Source organism: Podarcis pityusensis, assembly GCF_964106645.2.
Source record: "Podarcis pityusensis genome assembly, chromosome: 10".
NCBI classification, from domain to species: Eukaryota; Metazoa; Chordata; class Lepidosauria; order Squamata; family Lacertidae; genus Podarcis; species Podarcis pityusensis.
The window spans coordinates 68265805-68281589 of NC_138035.1; the positions used below are offsets into that span (position 1 = coordinate 68265805).

The following is a 15785-nucleotide window of genomic DNA, read 5'->3' on the forward strand; positions in this document are numbered from 1 at the left end:
AATCAGTCATCAAAACAGCAGAATAGCTTTCATTGCCCGTGTCATACTAAAATTAGACCACAGCACTTAGAATTGCTTATGATTTGCTCTTAAGTCTCAGTAGGACTAATTTGATTTTGTTATTTGTACCAGATCCTTTGATATACCGTATTTTTCTGTCTATAAGACGCCCCCATGTATAAGACACCCCCTATTTTTGGAGACTCAGATTTAAGAAAATGGGGGGAGATGTATCCATGTATAAGACACCCCCTAATTTTTGACATTATTTTTTAGGGGGGAAACCTAGTCTTATACATGGAAAAATACAGTAATTGGAATCTTACGGCACAAAATACTGAACACATATATTGTCCCACAAGGCTTCATGGTACTTTCCCATATAAATAGGTTTTCCAATGTTGCATTTTAAATAAATCGTCACTATTATTTATTTATTTCGCATGAATGATTCAAAACATTCCATATTTGAGGGTATCGGGGATTGATTATGACAGTTTTCAAATCTTCTTTCCGTCAGGGAATCATTTCACGTTGATGTTCCTGTCATGGGGCCCTTCTGTGTTGCGGAGAACTGTGGGATACACTCAGATTCCACACAAAATTCGGGTCATAATGTTTATTACATCTCAGTCACCTACAATGGGGATGGCAGTGAAGGGTAACGAATGCTCTCCTAAAATGTTTCCTGCTTACCCCATTCACTCCCCAAGCGTTCAGTCATCTAATTGTGCGAAATATATTTCTGAAACCTAGTCCACCTCTTTTCAATCTCATCTTGTTTTCCAGTGTTATCTACAAGATGTACCCCCAAATCCCTCCAACAGATTGTGCATTGTTAATTGACAATATTGCTTTTAATACCAGGAACCAGTGCTATTTTTCTAGTTGACGGGAGCAGGATAGGTTGGTAGCTTTCTGGCCTGTTGGCCGGATGAACCATAGTTTTGTGAGAGATAGGGCTGGGTGATGTTAGGTGTTCAACATCATGATGTATCACCAGCCAAATATTGCGACCCGGCGATATATCACGATGTTGAAAGGGAGGAACAATCCCTGGCATCTTGCAGAAAGGGCTGGGAAAGATTCCTGGCTGAAACCCTGGAGAGCTATTTCCTGTCAGTCAGTCGAGGCAATGCTAAGCTTGATGGACAGGTGGGCTGACTCTGAGGCAGTTTCTGCTGCTGCAAATTCTATTCAGAATATGTTGTCCTCTTGGCGTTTTTTCACTTCCATCAAGCAGATGTGAATAACACATTGGTTTCCCATTGCTGCACTTTCTTTTGCTTTTTGGAAAGGCAGAAAGGTTGTCCAGTTACATCCTAAAATTTAAGTTCTGTTATTTAAGTCCAATTGCAGGTTATTCGTGGCTTTTATATAGTTAGAAACAATGTGACTGCATGTAAGAATATGATTTATTAGGGGAGTGATTTGATGCTCTCTGTCCTCCTTTCTTCTTATCCTATCTGTACTTGGAATATATTTTATCTAACATTCAGTGGTACATAGCTACAGATGCTTTGGCTGTCAACTAGCAATCACTCCAGAGAATTATGTCTGGATGCACTTCATACTTTCTGTTTTTAAATTGTTGTGGCTGTACGCGGCTCAGTTTTAGGTACTGCCAAGCAGTGACTGAATAATCTTTGTGGCTCTGTATTATTTTATCATGCATTAGCAAACTGGTCATGGCTAGTTATAGTGCAATCCTATATATGATGACCAGAAGTATGCACCACTCAATTAAATGAGACTTATTGCCAGGAAAATGTGTGTAGTAAGCTTAACTAGCTTCTCTTGAAGATCCTACTGACAGCTAATGATGATGGTAGAAATATACTGTGATCAACGCATCTAGTACACTCATAATGAGAGATTCTGGAGGTAGAAAATGAATCCATTGTCTTCTACTACTTGATTGCCTTCCGTCAGTTGTACATGTTTCTAGTAAAGCCTGTTAAAATATTAAATACTGCTTACTTTGTTTAAAAAAACATTTTAATGGGTTCTTTAGAGCAATTCTGTTTTAATTACTGTTTTAATTAAACAGTACTGAACTGGGGGAAGATGGGAGGCTTTAAATAGAAATTAAATTAGAGTAACCAAAACAAATGTGTAAATTATTACTCTCTCCACTCATTGCGTCTAAGGAAATCTTAACTGGGAGGTTTTCCTGATTTTACACAAGTGCTGTATAGTACAAATCGCAAATAATGTCCCCAAAGTTGCATTCTGTAAAACTTGCAGAGTTTTGGATCCAGCCATATGTATCTTATGTAGAAGATTGCCTATTCAGTTTATAAATCTTGGCATGTGGATGGATCCATTCCCAATCTTTGTCTAGTTCCTGGAAAAATTGGTATTAGCCTTAAGCCAGACTAAAGCATTGGATTACACAAATTTTCATATTTTCTGTTTATAGTTTTATGGATAGATGGTACATAGCAATCTGTCTTACAGGTGTAGATAAGCCCTCTGTCTTCACTTTAATGTTTATATGAATCATTTTAGGAAGAATGCCTCTGTAGTGGAGTTGAACAAATATTTCTGCTCCATAAGGACCTTTGTTAAGTCCCGAGTAATATCTATTTGCAACCTGTAGTTTTATATAAAAGCTTTGTTGAGATGCTTAAAGCATTCTTTAGATGTTCTTCAGAAGTTTGAGTGGGAACTTAGTGGGCATGGGATATTAACAAGTAATAGAGACTGCTAGAATATCTGGAGGAGGGAATATTTGAAGTGGAAAATGACATGTTATGTATGACTCTTGTTTGATGAGTCCAGGCTGTGCATACTCATTTTAGTTTTGTGTTATTTGATTATCTCAGCCTGTTGTTCTCTTCCTTGTTCCATTGCCCTGTCTTCCTTTTCCTTCCCATGTTTCCAAAAAGCATGTATATCTACTTTCTCAACTACCAGCTTCTCAGCTCCATTTCTTCCCTTATTATTTCCAGAATTTAATATCTGTTAGCCATCAAACAGGCATTACTTATAGCAGTGATTTATAGGGGAGCGGGTGGCGCTTTGGTCTAAACCTCTGAGCCTCTTGGGCTTGCTGATCAGAGGGTCAGCAGTTCGAATCCCTGTAACGGGGTGAGCTCCTGTTGCTTTGTCCCAGCTCCTGCCAATGTAGCATTTCGAAAGCACGCCAGTGCAAGTAGATAAATAGGTACCGCTGTGGCAGGAAGGTACATGGCGTTTCTGTGCACTCTGACTTCCGTCATGGTGTTCTGTTGTGCCAGAAGCAGTTTAGTCATGCTGGCCACATGACCCAGAAAGCTGTCTGTAGACAAACGCTGGCTCCCTCGGCCTGAAAAGCGAGATGAGTGCCGCACCCCCATAGTTGTCTTTGACTGGACTTAACCTTCCAGGGGTCCTTTACCTTTACCTTTTTACCTTATAGTCTCAAAGGATTTTCAGTTATGAGGCAGGATGGTGGAGAGGACTCAGAGACTGATAATGTCCGGTGACAAAAGTGGCTACAAGGGAGAAGGTCTTCTGGGCTGCTTGTATCTGAAACACTGTCCGCAGAGAAGCTTATCTGCCCCCTACATCAGTATCTTGCTAGCAGCCAGGCAAGGATTTTAGTATTGTCTCAGTCCTTTTCACTTGCGAGGTGCTTTTGCCTCTTGTATGTATTAAATGATATGTTGCGGGTGGCATTCTTTTTATGTTGGGTTTGGATCCTGTTTTTTCAGCTGCTTTTGTGTTTTTAATCTTGTTTTATATTCAGTGTATTCATATGTTGCCTAGAGAATGCTGTTTATGAAGTCACTAATAAATATAAACAAAATGTGCCTCAACCCGCTTTATACTGAGTCAACCCATAGCTCCATCTAGCCCAGTATTTTCTGCTCAGACAGGCAATGGCTCTTCAAGGTCTTAAGAAGAGGATTATATCAGCCCCACTACACCAGCTACCTTAGGTGTGCAAAGCATGTTCTCCACACTGGGCATTGCAGACCTAGTCCTGAATCCTTGGTGCTGCAGCAGGTAAGGATATAGCAGGTGTACCTGTCTCCTGACCTCTTTCTGCCTCCACCGATGAGTGGCTTCCTCGCTGCAGCCATGGAAAGGGGAAAAGATCAAATGTTACCACTGCCAGCAGTAGCCAGAATAGGGCCTTGAATTATGATCTGCTGGATCCTAATTCATTTCAATTCCCACAGAAGAGCCTGGAGCTCCCATAGAGGAAGGAAGGAAGGAAGGAAGGAAGGAAGGAAGGAAGGAAGACTATACCCTACCTTGCACCTTGGCTGGATGCAGTAGTTGATCTACTAGTCTACTCTACAGTAGTTATGGGAAACTGAATCTTTGAAATTCAACAAGAGAAACATGTGACTCAGTCAGTCACAATAGATTTCCACAAAGCATTCAAGAGTACCTTATTTTTTAAAAAATAAGATACCTGTATTTTTTAGTATCAGGACTGCTCTGTAATCATAAAGAATATGCACTTTATATGGAGCATGTCACAGTAAGACTGATTGGGCTCTTGTTGGTCCATAGTGCCAAAAGACCCCACACAAATCAAGTAGCTTTTGAGGTGAGGGGAGAGAGAGAGAGAAACATACAATGTCTGGCACTGTGAGAAATGATAGCTCCATGAACTTTGAAGCCCCAGCTGGCCAGAAGCGGCAATGTTTATTTTTCCTTTACCCAAACTGCAACCTGCACCCAGAAGGAAGGAAGGAATTGGGGAGTTGCAAGTAAGAGCTACTTCCCCAGGGCTCTGTCTAGTCACCTTACTGATTTAACCCATGATTCAATGTGTCATCACCTGAGAGCAGAAGTAAATTGTGATGCACCAGCTCAAAGACAGGCTTCAAAAACCTGAATCTTCTTCTAAGTAAGCGAAGCTGTAAAGTGTGAAGCTATTACAGTTCCAATCAGCCCATTATTTGTGGGAAATTCCACAGTGGATAACAGATTGGAATAAGTTCAGTAATTAGTGACTTTTCTCTTATTTTAAGCCACTTTCATAATAATGGAATCGTAGCATTAGTGGTTTAGTTTGATTTTCATGGTTTCCTCTTAGGCAAGTGGTAGCCTTGACTAGGTGGCAATTTAGACAGCCTCCATAGCCATCCTAGGGGAAATAATATGCACCCTTTTTCCTGTCACGAAAGCTCCTGCAGGGGCAGTTTGCAAGGTAGAGAGATTTGTCAAAAGCACACTAGCAGGATGAAGCCCACGGCATTGTTTAAATAAATAAAAAAGACCAAAAACCGGACAACATTTGGGATGTTGGTTTTGTAGCCCATCGTTAGTGGACATCAGCCAAAAGCTGTCGTCATCATCATTCAAATTTGTATACCACCCTATACCCGCAAATCTCAGGGCGGTCACAACATAAAATCACAATATGAAAACACAAAGTACATAATCAAAATAGAAACAAAACCCAACCCTATTACACCCCCCAACACATTATAGAAGGGCATTGAATGTCCTTCCTCTCTCATATCTCCAACAGACACTATACACTTTCTGAAGCAAACGTGTTATTGAGGTAGGGAAGGGCACAGTACTCCACTTTGTGTACAAATCCCAAACTGCCGGGAACCCTTAGCAACAATAGCAACAAATGAATGAACACTCTCATCCGGAAATACGCAGAATTTTGGCAACCTGTCGCTAGTAAAATCTCAGAATAATGCAGTTATCTATTAGAAGCAGTACTGCTCATGGAAATGTAAGCTTGTGCACAATGGATTGTATCCAATGGTCCTTTTTGCGTGGTAAGTTCCCGACCCCCCCCCCCAGGTAGAAATAATGACACATGACACAACTATTAAGGTTAATGGGCTAAAAAATGCCACAGCTTTATTGGTTACAGGTGATGAACGGTATTGGCTTAGGCATTGGACCTAACCGTCTGTATCTGACTCCAGCCCGTCTGCTTGAAGTCCGGAAAGGGTTAACCTCCAGTAGGGGGAGTCCTGCTGATGCACATCAACTAGGAACTCCCCTGGGGTCACCGATAGGGGGTGTGCCTTAGGCCCTTACCTCTCTAGGCTTTGGACAGGGCCATGTCCCCTGGAATCCTTTAGCGGACTACCCTTCAATATGCGGGGCAGGTGATGGCGCTACCTCCCCTCTTTCCATCTACAGAACTATTCCAATGCCTAACCGCCAATACCCAGAAAGTTCTGACGATTTGCTATGAGGTAGGCGAAAACCAAGTGGCCAGTGCCAATCTGCCAAGTGGAAAAATTCCTCCCAGGCCCCTCAATGGCGACCAACCAAGGTCCATAGCAAGGTCAGAGAAAGCAAACCATAGAGGATGGGAGGGTGGGAAAACAGGAGCAGTTGGCGGGCAGACAAAGAGGGAGATCCCCGGCTGTGTCCTGCCTTTAAGGGACAGGCCACACACCCCGAGCAACCCAATTGGGCGGCCAGGGGGTGACGCATCCTGGAATCCCCAATCGTGCAGGGGCTGGCCTCCCACCCCCTGGGCACGTGGAGGGGCCGTGAAGCCCGCAACCCCACATCCTCCTTAAGGCGGAAGTGGCTTAGCAGAAAGCTTTTCCACTCAGCCCACATGTGGTCCTCCAAGCCTTTCTGTCTGATCCTCTCGACTCTCCTCTGGCCACCTTTCCTTCCCACCTTTCCTCCCCTCACTAGCCCTGGTTTGTACCCCTCTGAAGTGTTTTTGCCTGTGCCCCTCGATTGCCCAGATGGAGGATAGAGTGGGGCACATTGTGTGTGGGTGTGGGTGTGGGTGTGTGGGTGTGCAGAAACTAACATACTGCACTCGCATCCATTGATCTCTCCTGTCACTTTTGCCCTTGGCTCTGCTCTCCCCTGGGCAGAAGGGAATGCCACCCTTAGGCTTTAAACATATCCCCACTTGTGTCATATCCCATTCTGTTCTGGAATAGCTTTACGGGAGGCACGGATGGCTGCAGTTGGGGGAATTGTAAAAAATTGGATGCCCTTTTGCCCCACACAGGCAGAAGTGTTTCCTACCGCTAGTTCAAAACTGAAATTTAATACAATTCGTTGCTAGTAGATTATTTTTCAGTGTCATCTTTTTGCTTTTCACTTAACCCCCCACCCCTTCCACTGCAGCCTTCAAAAGTGTCACTGTGTAGAATTTGAGGCTATGACTGTGGTAAGTGGAAGGACAAAGTGGCAAGTTGTTTTTTTTTGGGGGGGAGGGATAGTTGCCAACTCAGAAAACTGTTTTTTGCTGCACAACCTGCTGTGTGGCTGTTGGTTTTATCTCCTCTGGCTAAGCCTGTTATGTAACTACCTTTTTGAAATGTTGCTTTAAAATGTGTATAGATCATTAAGCAGCAACTCCGCTGTTGGGTTTAAAAAGCTGTTTAGTGTTAGCACATCAAGAAATTTGTAATTTTAATTACCAAAATACCTTTCCCCTAAGAGACCTAAAGTCTTGTCCCTTTCCCAGACTGTAGATTATGAATGCTGCTAACTCTAGAGTTTGCTACATCTTGCTTTAGCCCAGGCTTCCTCAACCTCGGCCCTCCAGGTGTTTTTGGCCTACAACTCCCATGATCCCTAGCTAGCAGGACCAGTGCTCAGGGATGATGGGAATTGTAGTCTCAAAACATCTGGAGGGCCAAGGTTGAGGAAGCCTGCTTTAGCCTATAATATTCATGCATGTAAAAAGGAATGTAATGTAAATGTGAAAATGCTGTTTTCAGCAATGTAAGACATTACTTGCAGATTAGTATGATAGCATGTGAGTGTTCCTTCTGACTTTTCTTTTGCAATCTAAGGGTTAGATCTGGTATCTGATATAGATGCTTGACAGAAGGGTTGGAGAGTGAGGTCGGGCAGCTATCCATCTTTGCTTCTCCCTTCCCCATTCCCCATGTCTTGTTGAGAGCATTATGATACTAATAGTTGCAATGCACTGATTCTTTGGTGCCCGCTGGAATCTTCTATGTAGAAGTAAGCAATGCTATTATAGGGGAGGATCTCAGGCGAGACTTTTCCATGAGGCCAACCTGTGTCATAGGAGAGTGAATGGGACCCTCAATTCCGGAGGTGTTTTTACTCTGAGTTTTGTTTTAATTTTTGTTTTCTTTTTCAATCTTTGGTTTTGTACTTTCATATAAATTTAGATTTCAGGTTTCTTTTCTTTCACAGAGAATCAGAAGAGTCACTGGGTAATAAAGAATTGCCCTTGGATGCATGCTACAGAATAAAATTGGATGAGTAAACCCAATATACATCCTGGGCCCATAATGTTCTGATACAGCATTTAACCCTCTTGCAACATAAGAAGGCTCCTCCTTAAAATTTTAACAAGGAATGTGAAAGCTTTTTCCAGCCTACAAGCAACTACTAAGATATCCATAAAAAGAGAGTTGACATTGATTCCTTACACACAAGTGCCAAAACCAAATGTAAATTTGTTGCAAAAGATTTAGGCTAAGTTTTTGGTGCCGATGTCTAGCCAAGTAAGAGAGGGTACCATACTTTCCTATAAGTATCAAAATATTACAGTCTCAAAAGAGAGATGATTAAGTTATGGATTTACTCCTAAACAAAGATGTGCTGGGTAGAACCTGATCCATTACGTGGGCTAGCGTGCACTTGTCCATGTGACACCTGGGCTCTTGTGTTGTCTGAGTTGCTTCTTATTAATAGAGACTGCATCTTTTTGTCACAGTGCCTGGAAAACTGTCTCCAGATTCCCATTGGCAGGCCAACTCTGCAAGCATCTGTAAGGCCCATTCTAATTTCTGCCTGTGTTCTGATGCTTCTATCTGTTGACCTGGGAAGCATTGCTGTGGAGCCAAAAAACCTCTATGGCACTTCAATACATCATTGCTGCATGTCTTCATACTGTGATGTTGTGCGTTCAGGAATTTCGAGTGCTGAATGACTGATTCCCTGGCTATTACCATTGATGGCGATACATACTTTACTTTCCTTTTTCCTAGGAGAAAACTAGGGCTAAAGAGCTTTTTGTATCAGAATGGAGAAATCAAAGGTGGTCAGAGGTAGGCAACCTAAGGCCCGTGGGCCAGATGCGGCCCAATTGCCTTCTCAACCCGGCCCGCAGACCGCGTGTTTTTACATGAGTAGAATGTGTCCTTTTATTTAAAATGCATCTGTGGGTTATTTGCGGGGCATAGGAACTCGTTCATTCCCCCCCCCCCCCATAGTCTGGCCTACAACATGGTCTGAGGGACGGTGGACTGGCCCACGGCTGAAAAAGGTTGCTGACCCCTGGCCTAGGTGAATACCATTGACCCAAAAATGAACTGTTTCCAAGTAAGTTTGCTGTAAACAAACTGACTGCAGGGCAAGTCAATGTCCTTATCATTATTATCAGAAGCCAACTTTTATACTAGAAATTGCCTTGGTAACTTTCAAGTGGCTTCCATATACAATTTCTGTTAAACAAATTACAATGAAATAAAATAATGCTATTTTAAAAAGTATCGCAATACAACAAAATCCCCAAAAGTTCTATTATCAGTTTAAGAAGCTCCCCCCTAGGCATCCTGATATTTCCCCCTTTTTTTTTCACCCAGTATTTCCTTGCAGCTAAAGCAGGCAGACCTGTTCTATGGGTCACAAAAAGGCGAAGATCTTCTGATAAAAAACTAATGATGCCTTGGTCAGAATAGGTTGTTAATTTAGACCAAATATTTCCCAATACTTTTTTTTTTCTTGGCCCGTCATACAAGGGACATTTCAATACATACTGAATTGAACCTACCTGCTTCAAATTACAAATACAGATCTGTTGGGAAACAGGAACTCATTTTTATCCACCATCCAACACAGAGGAAGACGTAATCTCTAAGTATAGTTAAGTTTCTGCAGGGGAACCTTCCTAATTAAACACACCTGGCAATTGTTCTGGGAGTCTGTGGATCATGCTGACAGGCACTTAGCTTATAGGTTAAAAAAACCCAAAAAACCCCTGAAAATATAAATGGACTGTTTAAGCAGTTTTATTCAGACCCATACAAAGGGGACAATATCTTAAAAGAAGGGACAACAATGGATTTTCTTCCAAGGAAATTCTCCTTGTCAGTCTGAACTTTCTCATCTGTTTGAAGCGCAGCGCAGTTTCTTTTGAGATCTTCCTTAACACATCTAAAAATAGAACAGAGCATAAAGCTAATAGGGCTGGGAAAAACCTTGGTCCTGGTGGCTATTGTACAGAATGTAAAAAAAAGAAGAAGAAGAAGTCTTGTCCCTATTGCTGGGAGATTTGACAATTTCTGAGAGCCCAAGAGAATGAATGAGGCATGTATCTCTGCTCTGGAAACCATATGGGGGTGCAAGTTAGAGTTGAATTATCTCCTCTGTTTAGGTGTTAAGCAGTTCCATGTAGCAAATTTTTTTTTAAGGATATGAACCACTATCATGCTGCTCCCTGCTTGGGTAGGACTTAGGTGTGGAGTGTCAAAGGGCAAACAGTCATAGGCTTCTTCTGAATATGACAGCAGCAGCAGAACAAGAGGTTTCTCCACAGGTACCATTGCTGGGTTCATAGAAGGCTTTTAATAGATTCTGTTGGGAGTTCCTTCACAGATACCATCTACAGTTTTGGCTTACCAGCAGTGTGAATCCTCCCAGGTACACTTACTTTACAAATCACCCTCCAATCATGGCTAGGGGTTCCACACCTTGCCCAGTCAACCATGGATGGTATTTGGCAGTGTTGCTGGTATTCATCTGCATCACCAGGCAGCCCTCCAAATACATGACCAGAAAAATTTGGCAATCCATTTTTAAAAATTGCCCTTATATGTTGCTGATGCCCTCTTTTTTTTCAGGAAACTTCCCCTAAATTACTGCTAGATAACTTGGAGCTTTCAGGCCGCAAAGGCCACTGGAATAAATCTCAGGCAGTGCCTTATTGGATGTGTTCCTTTAGGAATGAATTTAGATTAGATGTCCCTTTCATTAGAAGGCTGGTTGTTTTAAACATTCCTGAAAATGTTTCAAGGTCAGTTAAACTGAAGCTGGATACTTTTATTTGTGCATACCAAAACAGAATTAAACAAAAGGGGGAATCTTATTACTCAGCTTGCAGGACAAAGTGAATGTTCTACAACAAATGTGATGCCATTCCATATTTACGTTTTAAGAGAACTGCTTCTTTTCAACCGCCAGTCCTACTTCTTGAGGATTGGCGAGGTGTTTTGGAAATTTTGAGGGGCAGCTAACGAGAGGCCACACTCAACCTTTAGATGTTACCTGTTGAACAGGGTATTTTTCCTTGATCATTTTTCTGGCCTACCTTGACACATACATGATGGTCCAGGTTGGACTTTAGAAGATGAGTAGTCTAAAAGGTCCGTATAGTTAAAGCTATGGTTTTCCCAGTAGTGATGTATGGAAGTGAGAGTTGGACCATAAAGAAGGCTGGTCGCCAAAGAATTGATGCTTTTGAATTATGTTGCTGGAGGAGACTCTTGAGAGTCCCATGGACTGCAAGAAGATCAAACCTCTCCATTCTGAAGGAAATCAGCCCTGAGTGCTCACTGGAAGGACAGATCGTGAAGCTGAGGCTCCAATACTTTGGCTACCTCATGAGAAGAGAAGACTCCCTGGAAAAGACCCTGATGTTGGGAAAGATGGAGGGCACAAGGAGCAGGGGACGACAGAGGACAAGATGGTTGGACAGTGTTCTCGAAGCTACCAGTATGAGCTTGACCAAACTGCGGGAGGCAGTGGAAGACAGGAGTGCCTGGCGTGCTCTGGTTCATGGGGTCACGAAGAGTCGGACACGACTAAACGACTAAACAACAACAACAACAGTCTAAAAGGGCTCTTGGTCTAGGCAGACCTGGAGATGCAACCTCTGACGCTCTTAAAGGGTGGCTGCTGCTGGGACCAGCACACTTACAGCATCCTGAAAGCTGTACCTTCACAGTAGTGTCCACTAGGCAATACTGGAAATCCCTAATTCTGCAATTCATCTTTCTCCTGAATTCCCACCTGATTTGAGTGTGGGAGTGTGGGATTCCAAAGTTGGGAAGAAACCATCAAGGCTGAGGCTCTATGGGTTTGTCCTTATTGTTCACATTTTGATTTAATCTCTAGCCCGGAACATCCTTCTTATTTGTTTGATGTAGTGCACCATAGGCCCTTCCTGTTTTAAAGACAGAACACCTTCGACAACCAAGGAGGAGAGGAGTGACATGCCAAGGCCACAGGATGAGTTGGTGGGAAGGGAGAGCTGGTATTAGAATGCCCTTATTTCCAGTGAAATGTTCAGTCGTGGAAACCAGAACAACTATTTCAAAAGCATTAGCTGCTTTTATTGATGATGCTTTCCTGTTCTGTGAGTATCATAAAAAGTATTTTATGATGAAGCGGCATTTGACGACCTAATGCATAAATAATAAATCATTAACTTGCTAGCTATAATTCAAATTCTCCATATAATTAGATGCCTGTATAAATGAAAGCTATTACGCATTTCAATCTGGTCTTCATAATACTGCTCGCATATGCATTTGACTCTCAACATGCAATACAGTGGTACCTCTGGTTACGAACGCTTCAGGTTACGAGCTCCGCTAACCCGGAAGTAGCTGCTCCTGGTTGCGAACTTTGCCCCAGGATGCGAATGGAAATCACATACAGCGGGAAGCCCCATTAGCAAAGGATAAGAATGGTTTCAGCTTAAGAACGGACCTCCAGAATGAATTAAGTTCGTAACCAGAGGGACACAGGGTAGAGCAGAGCCCAGTCATAGACCCCCCCGGATCCAAAGCTGGTCCATCTCCCTGAGATGGGCCTCTCTTTTGTGCCAGCCTGGAGTTCAAACAGCAAAAGAACGTCTTCTCGCCTAGCTGGTGTGAGCATCAAGATGGTGGCAGCTCAGTGTCTCTGTTCTGCCATGCTTCACCCTGGCCCCATTTTAAACAAGTTGGCCTGTTTGGCACTTCAAACCATATGAATATGAGACGTGTGACAATTTGATTTTGTCAGGGAGAGATGAGAAGTTGATTTCCTTGTGCTTATGAAACAAGGAATTCGTGCCAACAAGTTTTGTCGGAGACCAACCTCTGTCCCCAAAGTGCAAAAGAAATGTCAGTTGTCATAGTTTTAAGCTCGCATCCGTGATTTCAGTGAAAACCAGCATTCACAGTGCAAGCCCGACAGAATGCAAGATGTGCAGTGTGGAATCTAGTATGGGATACTTCAAGTCATTGTTTTTAGTCATTTATTTTATTTTTCTCATCTTCAGTTCATCGGAAGATTTTGCAGTGGAACCCTAAATAAACTGCACTGGAAAAAAATAAACAGACCAGGAAGTTGTGAATGTTTGGTGTTGTATTCTGTTTTTATATGTGTTGGAAACTGCCCAGAGTGGCTGGGGCAACCCAGCCAGATGGGTGGGAGATAAATAATAAAACGATGATGATGTCCAACATGCAGGTTTCCCGCAGGCATCTGGGTGGCTGCTTTGGGAACAGAATGCTGGACTAAATGGGCCCCTGGCCTGATCCAGCAAGCTTTTCTTACGTTCCTATTAGGTCTTCAGAAAGGAAGACAGAAATCTTAGATCTTTGCTTTCTCGCTTTGCCGAGAAGTGTCTGGCAGAGGTTGCATGACCAGATGCTGACCCAGGGGATGGGGCAGTGATTTATGGGGCAGAAGCCAGGGCTGGAGGAAGGGAGTAGTATGGGCAGGAGGAGATGGGGTGGGGGGCAGGACGTGGGGCAGGAGCCGAGACTGGAGGAAGGGCAGGACTTGTCAGAAGTGGAGGAGAAGGAAGAGGCAGTGCCCGAGAAGAGTTGGGGCAGAATCCCCTCTCTCCCGTCCCCCCATTGTCCCCCAGAATCAGGAGGGGCTTGAAGAGACAGGCACAGTGGCAGCTTCTGTCATAGCTGTCAACTTTTCCCTTTTCTTGCGAGGAATCCTATTCGGAATAAGGGAATTTCCCTTAAAGGGAAACATTGACAGCTACGACTTCTGTGTAGGAGAAGTTGCAGGTTGCTTGTGCAGGCCTTCATCAGAGGAGGGTACTTAAGTTTGGATGGAAGCTCGGTTATACTGTTGCTCCAAGAGTCCAGCTCAGATTGCAAGCCTGGTGAGGGGCTGCCAGCTACTTAGTCGCCAAAAGTGTGCGCACGTATTCTGTGCACCTTAGGAGCTCCTGTAACTGTGTGCTTTGTCAATAAACCACCTTCGCCGCATCAAGCAGTTGGTCCCTTACCTTTCCCGCCCCGACCTGGCCACAGTGATCCATGCAACGGTCACCTCCAGGCTTGACTACTGTCATTCGCTCTATGCGGGGCTGCCCTTGAAGCTGTCCCAGAAACTCCAGAGGGTGCCGAATGCTGCAGCGAGGCTCCTCACGGGGTCTCTGCCATGGGAGCATATTCACCCAGTGCTTTTCCAGCTGCACTGGCTCCCAGTGGAGTACAGGGTCAGATTTAAGGTCCTGGTTTTGACCTTTAAAGCCCTTCACGGCCTAGGACCCTCGTACCTACGGGACCGCCTCTCCCGGTATGCCCCACGGAGGACCTTAAGGTCCATAAATAGCAACACCCTAGAGGTCCCGGGCCCTAAGGAGGTCAGATTAGCCTCAACCAGAGCCAGGGCCTTCTCAACACTGGCTCCGGCCTGGTGGAACACTCTGTCTCATGAGACCAGGCCCCTGCAGGATCTGATTTCTTTCTGCAGGGCCTGTAAGACAGAGTTGTTCCGCCTGGCTTTTGGCTTGGAGCCAATTTTATTCCCTCCCCCTCTTTCTTTCTTTTTTCCTTTCTCCTCCTGTGATGTTTTAATGTTTTAATGTTGTATTTTAATCTTGTTTTTTAAGTTGTATTTCAGTCAACTTCTTTTTATTATTGGTTGTTAGCCGCCCTGAGCCCAGTCTTAGCTGGGGAGGGTGGGGTATAAATAAAATTATTATCATTAATAATAATAATAATAATAATAGAGAATTAAATTACCAGCCATTTCTCCTCCTGGGGCTGGATGTGCTCAGGACGCATACGCACACACATTACACTTCCTTTAATACTGAAAGTATATGGTGATTGGTGTCTACCCCACCCCCAGTAGAAGGCATTGATTGGGAGGCAGATTATGGTTTTGTTGTGGTTGTAGAGGCACACTATCTATTTGCAGAAGGTGACACAAATTTTGAAGTTTATTCCGTCTGGTGAAGTACACAGTTTTAATATTCGGGGAAGGCACAGATGGAGTGACTAATATATTTTTAATGGCATATTATGGTGTGAAGAATATTATCTGCAGTATGAAGAAATGTAGCTGTAACATGTTTCTGCAGAGGTGCTACTCACTGTCTTCAGTGTAAAGGCTATTTACTCTATCTCCTATGATGCACTTCAGTGCCTTCAGAGCAACAGGCAATATTCAGTTATCGTCCATTTAAGCAGTGTTGAGCAAGAGGAAATTATTTTCACGCTCCAAATGCTGGATCATAATATTTCCATCTAGAATCAAAGTGGAGAATTGGGTATGGAATTTCTCACGGTGCGTTATATTAAACTGTGGAAAGAGGTTAAGAAGGAGTTGGAGATATGGGGGAGAATGAATCTCTCCCTGTTAGGTAGAATTTCAGCCATTAAAATGAATATATTCCCCAGGATGCTGTTTTTATTCCAATCAATCCTAGTTGTAAATAATTTAAGCTGCATCAGAGGATGGGAAAAAATATCTCTAAGCTCATTTGGCAGGTGAAAAAGCTAATAATTAAACATAAAATTATGATAGATACAAAAGAAAGAGGAGGCTTTGCCTTGCCACATTTGCAATTGTATTATGAGGCAACTTGTTTCTGTTGGTTAAAAGAATGG

The 15785-nt window shown here is 43.2% G+C and overlaps 1 protein-coding gene across 4 annotated transcripts in view; it reads left to right on the forward strand.

Moving 5' to 3' along the window:
• COG5 (component of oligomeric golgi complex 5) overlaps nucleotides 1–15785 on the forward strand; it is a 161447-nt gene that overhangs the window by 56008 nt on the left and 89654 nt on the right. The window lies entirely within an intron of this gene.